The following is a 6116-nucleotide window of genomic DNA, read 5'->3' on the forward strand; positions in this document are numbered from 1 at the left end:
CTTATGAGAGCGCGTTGAAGTCAGCCATTGTGAAATTTGCTGAAGCTGAACAACATGCCACGGGGAGATAACTCAATGTAAAGTGCCGACACTCCCTTCCCAATTCTAGCTTTTCTTCCTAAAAATCGAACCTTTTGCTCGGTATCATAACAAATTGTTTTTTCGCTGTAAAAAAAAAAAAACAAAAAAAAAACAAACAAACAAAAAAAACTACTTGATGAAATTAAGTGACATTTTTTTTTCGGAGAACTTCGTTTCATAACGGATACGGGAAATATAACCTTTTTTTTTTTTCGATATTTTCATTTTTTAATGTCTTGACTAAACTATACAAGTACCCCATACAATTATGATACCATCATTATGCGGCATAATCACGTTGATACACCGGTTCCCGTTAGGTCACCAAAGTTAAGCAACGTTCAGCCGGATCAGTACTAAATGGGTGACAATTTGGAACTTCCAAGTAGTGTATGTGCTCTCCGCATATCTCCTTGCCACTGGACTGAAGCAGTGCCGATTCAGGAGAATTGGGGTTGGAATTATGCAACTCTTACCTTACGGTTACATGCGCAAAGGGGTATCACTTATCTCATGAGACTGAATGGAGTCATCGATCAATTATACGGCATAATCTTGTCAGGCAAGCAATGTTGAACCTGGTCAGTACCAAATAAGTGACCATTTGCGGACACCAAGGCTTGTAAAACGATTAAAAAAAGTAGGAATTTGACGGAATTAAAGTTGGAGTCAGACGTTGTAACATTGTAAAACCAATGTTATGGTTAAACATGATTTTATTTATTTTTTTCTAAAGTTAAGCAAAAGAGAGAAAAAAAATCGCCATTTTAGTTTTTGAGGGCATTTTTTTTTGTTTTTAATTTTAAATAACTACACTCGGAACAGAATGAGACGACCCAATTTCAAAGTGTTTCAAACACACACACACACACACACACACACACACACACACACACACACACACGCGCGTGCGCAAGCGGGTGTAAACAAACACGCGCGCATGAGCGTGTGTAAACAAACAAAAATTAATCGAATAGAACAACTGCTATTCTGTTTTAAATAATAATAAAAAAAAGTATTATTATTGAAATCCTTTAAGATGAATAAATTGTATATTTATTTATTTATTTATTTATTTATTCATTTTCGGACTCTTATCCCCATCAGAGTTGTTGTTTCACGTGACGAAGGCCAGAGGAACAGTTTGCCGAAACGTCGTGAAACAACAACTATGAAGATGAGGATAACAGTCCGACCCCCCCCCCCCAAAAAAAAACCCTATTGTTATAGGCCACAAATGTCGGAAGCCATTAAAGTAACGAAAAGGGAGATAAGTATGTCCACTGTATTCGCAATCTTCAAGGTGTTCACATCTAGGGAAAATGCAATTTCCCCAATTTTCCCTAAAGTAAAGAATTTTCTACTATAAATAATTTTCTACAATAAATAATTTTCGTAATGTTTGGATATATTATTTTCAACATGACAAGTAAGTACTGCTGAGTGCTGTTTTTGTTTAAAACCACATACTAAAAAAAAAAGAAAAAAACGATCTGTCGACTCTATCTTAACAAGTACCACACACACACACACACACACACACACACACACACACACACACACACACACAGAACGGATATTGTTTAGGTGCGTCCATTCAATTTGCGCGTTTAGTGAATGAACACTTTTTTTTTTTCAAATTGAAGCGAATTTGAACGTGAAGGATGGAAAAACAACGAAAATATTATTTCACACTTAAGCGTGACAGACCAACGAAAATGCTATTTCAAATTTGAGCGTGACAGATTAGACGTGTCGGACGCATCATCGAGTCGATTATAAAGATACATCTGTTTCATTCCGTGTGCGCTTTTCATGATGTAAAAGCAATATCAATAAACAGCAGCGTGACAGACAGACATAAAGACAGGTACGTAGAGATACCAACAGATAAGCCTCTGATAGAAATACTAGGACGTATTTAACAAACACTCATTTTCATGATGTTGGTTGAAGTTTAATTGAAGTACAAAAGTCAAATATTTATAATGTTGGACACGATCTTGTCTGCTCCGGTGGCACAATCGGTTAGCGCGCCGTACTTATAGACAGTACCTTCCCTGTGTTATCATTACACAGCGTGAGGAATGCGGAGGTTGTGAGTTCGAGCCTCACCCGGAGCAATGTTTTTTTTTTTTTTTTTTCTAATCATCACTGGTTACGGTTTAAACTAACCTTAATTTTTGTTTAATTCAGTTTTCCTGTTTTACGGCATATCACAGCTTATATTAGATCATTTTCATACACTGAAACGATTTATTAAATACAAGTCGCGTTTTTACCCACGATTCTTTCGCGCGCACACGCGTGTGTATACAAAAGTTCATATCTTTTTCTCCACTATTAAAGTATATTAAGGACATTCCAAAGTATTCAGTCCGACCTCTGAGGACATTGTAAAGATCCGGGTGAGGAGGAGGAGGTGAAAAAAAATGGGACGGTAGAGAGATATTAAAGCAATGTTATGCTTTTTAAATTTAAACAAAGTCTATGACAAACTCTATTCAGTTTTACTCATGTTCTTCAGAGTTGTCTTATTTCCTGCTTCCTTTGTCCCAGCTCATTCGACTCGTTGGTCTGGTGGTATTCATCGATTAGCTGTTTCGATACTTCGTTCTATTCCATTAGCTTATTAAAAAAACAAACAAAAACAAAATAGAAAACTGTAGGCTTGTATGCATGCTGACTGCTTTTCTGTTACCTATAGCATTATAAAGGCAAATAAGCATCTCCTGTATGCCCATTAATCTTCCGTTCCTTTCAGTACCTTGCATCAAATGGCTTCATACCTTGTCTGAAGCGATTTTCACACACACACACACACACACACACACACACACACACACACACACACACACACACACACACACACACACACACACACACACACACAAATAAATAAAATAAAATAAATAACTAAATAAAAATAATAATGGACTCCGTACGCTTTTTTTTTTTTTTGTTTATTTATTTGACTCTCTGGAGTCGGAATCTTTATTTTTTTTCGGACATATTTATTTTTATTCTGATTGCAACGAAAACTTTTGGAGTTATTGGTAGGATTGCAGAGTCGGAAGGTATAAGGTCTGACTCTAACTCCAGCTTTTAGGATTCCAAAACTTTCGACTTCAACTTCTTAAATTATACCAGGGAGCATCCTACATGTTGACAAATCCTACATGTTGACAAATCCTACATGTTGACAAATCCTACATGTTGACAAATCCTACATGTTGACAAATCCTACATGTTGACAAAGCCACACTTCATTCATGCATGGAGTATTGTTGTCACATCTGAGCTGGAACATCTACCATTATTCTCTCACTCTTAGGCAGGGTCCAAATAGAGTCTCAAATCTAATAGCTCCCACACTATCGGCCAAACTCCAATCCCTGTCCCATCGTCGCAATGCTGGATCCCTGTGCATGCGTTACAAAAACTCCAATCAAATGGGCTCTGATGATGTGCTCGCTCTATGTACATATTTCCGATTAACGCAATAAGCAGCAAAATTCCACCTCTTCACTGTTGAGGTCGCTATATGCACAACTCTCCATAGTCTCTGTTAGACACGATCCCAAATAGTAACCCCTTACATTCTAAGTGGCAAAATGACTTGTTTGGAGAAAAAAATGAGTTAAAAAAAATGAATTACAATGTATCCGACTTTGACTCTATGGTATAGCTGGAAATTTCTTATAAATTATTAAATCATTTCTCTCTGATAGGTTCATACGAGTAGTAGTTGATGAGCAAAAATCAGAAGCTCACAGTATTAATGCTGGAGTCCCTCAAGGGTCCATCTTGAGCCCAACTCTTTTCCTGATCTACATTAACGATCTTCCAAATCACATCCATACATCATTTGTAGACATTTTTGCTGATGACACTACAATCTATGGTAGCACATCTAAGACAGTAAACGATCAAGTTCTCTCCGATTCTCTCTCCTCTGATCTTGATCACGTTGTACAATGGGGAAAGGAATGGCTGGTTACTTTTAATGCATCTAAAACCAAGCTTCTAGCTTTACATCATCAACGTTCTGATCCCCATCTGGCATCAATTAAAATGAATGGCTCTCGTCTTGGGGAGGCCTCATGTTTTGACAAGCTTCTGGGCTTGACCTTTACTCCTGATCTTAAATGAATACGTACATCAAATCTGTTGCCAAGGCCGCTGGAAAAATGGTGGGATCCTTCTATCGATCCAGTAGATATCTCACTGCTGATGCAATTCTCTATCTATATAAGAGCCAGGTACGTCCAAGGATAGAGTACTGTTGCCACATCTGGGCAGGAGCTGCTAGAAAGGACTTGTCCTGCCTTGATAGAGTTCAAAATAGACTTCGTGGCCTTGTGGGAGATGTTATTTTCTCTTCGCTGCAACCTCTTTTTCACAGAAGTGGTGACGCCTATGTAAAAAAAAAAAAAAACTAAATAAATAAAATAAAACTAATATTGAAACAGATTAGTAAATGTGTCAACAAATTCACCGTTCTCACACAACTATTTTGTATCTAGAAATGTAAACAAAAGATAAAAAAGAAGGAAGGAAGGAAAGGGACGGATAGAGAGTAGTAGTAGTAGTAGTAGTAGTAGTAGTAGTAGTAGTAGTAGTAGTAGTAGCAGTAGTAGTCTTGACTTTATACAATTGTTCTTATGTTTGTCAACGGGTTAAAGTTGTTTAGTTGTAAGAAAATAACGACAGTATAGATGTAATAGAGAATAGTTGCAAAACACCTCCACCCTTCCCATGTTAAATAATAATTTTGAAATAATAACATTAATATTTCAGTGCGCAGGTCAAAATCTGCAAAAGAAGCGATTTGTGTTTATTTGTTTACGTTGTTATAGGTTAATGTTTATGCGCGCATGCGCAACCGGATGTCGTAAACCGGAAAGTGGGTTACATCACTCGTTACAAAGTCATTTGAGTTTTATAATTATATATTATATAGATTTCATCGGCAGTTGTGCGGTAAGGTTACCTGTCAGTAAAAAACAAAAAAACAAACAAAAAACAAAACAAAAACAAAACAGATTCATGCCCAGCCCCGCGGCATGAATCTCAAAGACCATATATGGGGGCAACCCAACATATAAGATCATTGCCCTTGTGGTAATCAGTTATTGGTCAATATAGGGGAAACCCTTTATACCAATTGACACTATCCGGCTCCACTACTCCCCGGGGAGTTGGTCCCCATTTACCCTTCACTCTCCCCATTGAAAAACAGCCTTGTGCCTAATTTGCTCAGTGAGGAAGCAAATAAATACAGTAAATTCGACCGGGTGCTAGTGTCGGCCGGGGAGTAAGAGGAGGCTCCCGAAACGACGATCGAATCCACAAACGCCGAAGGATTCCAGCAGCAGCAGCAGCAGCAGCAGCAGCAGCAGCAGCAGTTCAACCAGCCCTTATCAGGGCTAATCAGCTTTTTCACAAATGCGATTCATTACTGCTTGCTTCATGAGACCCACCAGCAACGAACTTCACTTCCAGTCTCCAGCGCTTCCGGCTCACTCCAGCGGCTTCCTGCTCATTCCTGCAGCCTTTCCAGACCTTGGTGCTTCCAGCTCGCTCCAGCGCCTCCAGCTCACTTCTGCAGCCTTCCAGCCCTTGGTGCCTCCTGCAGCCTCACCCGCCACCTTGCTCCTCTGGCCTGCAACCTCGCTTGCACCTTGTTCCTCCACTCTGCAACCTCGCTTGCACCTTGTTCCTCCACTCTGCAACCTTGCTCGCACCTGGCTCTCTACCGATCGTCCGTTCCTAAACACTGACCCCTCCGTTCTCAGTATCGTCCGTTCCTAAACACTGATCCTCCGTTCTCAGTGTCGTCCGTTCCTTAACACTGACCCTCGAGTTCTCACTGTCCACCGTCCGTTCCGGATCATCCTGACGTCCACCTGATCGTTCCAGACCCAGCGAGCGACCCTGAACGACGCTGCGTCTGGAATACCTGTTCCAGACCTCCAGACCTTAGCCTCCAGTGACGAGCGACCTTCCAGGCGACCAGCATCCAGATCAAACGA

At 39.7% G+C, this 6116-nt stretch overlaps 1 non-coding gene across 1 annotated transcript; it reads left to right on the forward strand.

The window, feature by feature from the left end:
* The first annotated feature begins 2090 nt into the window (after positions 1-2090).
* Trnai-uau (transfer RNA isoleucine (anticodon UAU)) lies at positions 2091-2204 on the forward strand. Its single transcript has 2 exons — positions 2091-2128; positions 2169-2204. It is a non-coding gene; the product is annotated as a tRNA-Ile (tRNA).
* The last annotated feature ends 3912 nt before the right edge of the window (positions 2205-6116 follow it).

The sequence above is a fragment of the Euprymna scolopes genome, chromosome 16, assembly GCF_053919585.1.
Source record: "Euprymna scolopes isolate OS-2025 chromosome 16, ASM5391958v1, whole genome shotgun sequence".
Taxonomy (NCBI): Eukaryota; Metazoa; Mollusca; class Cephalopoda; order Sepiida; family Sepiolidae; genus Euprymna; species Euprymna scolopes.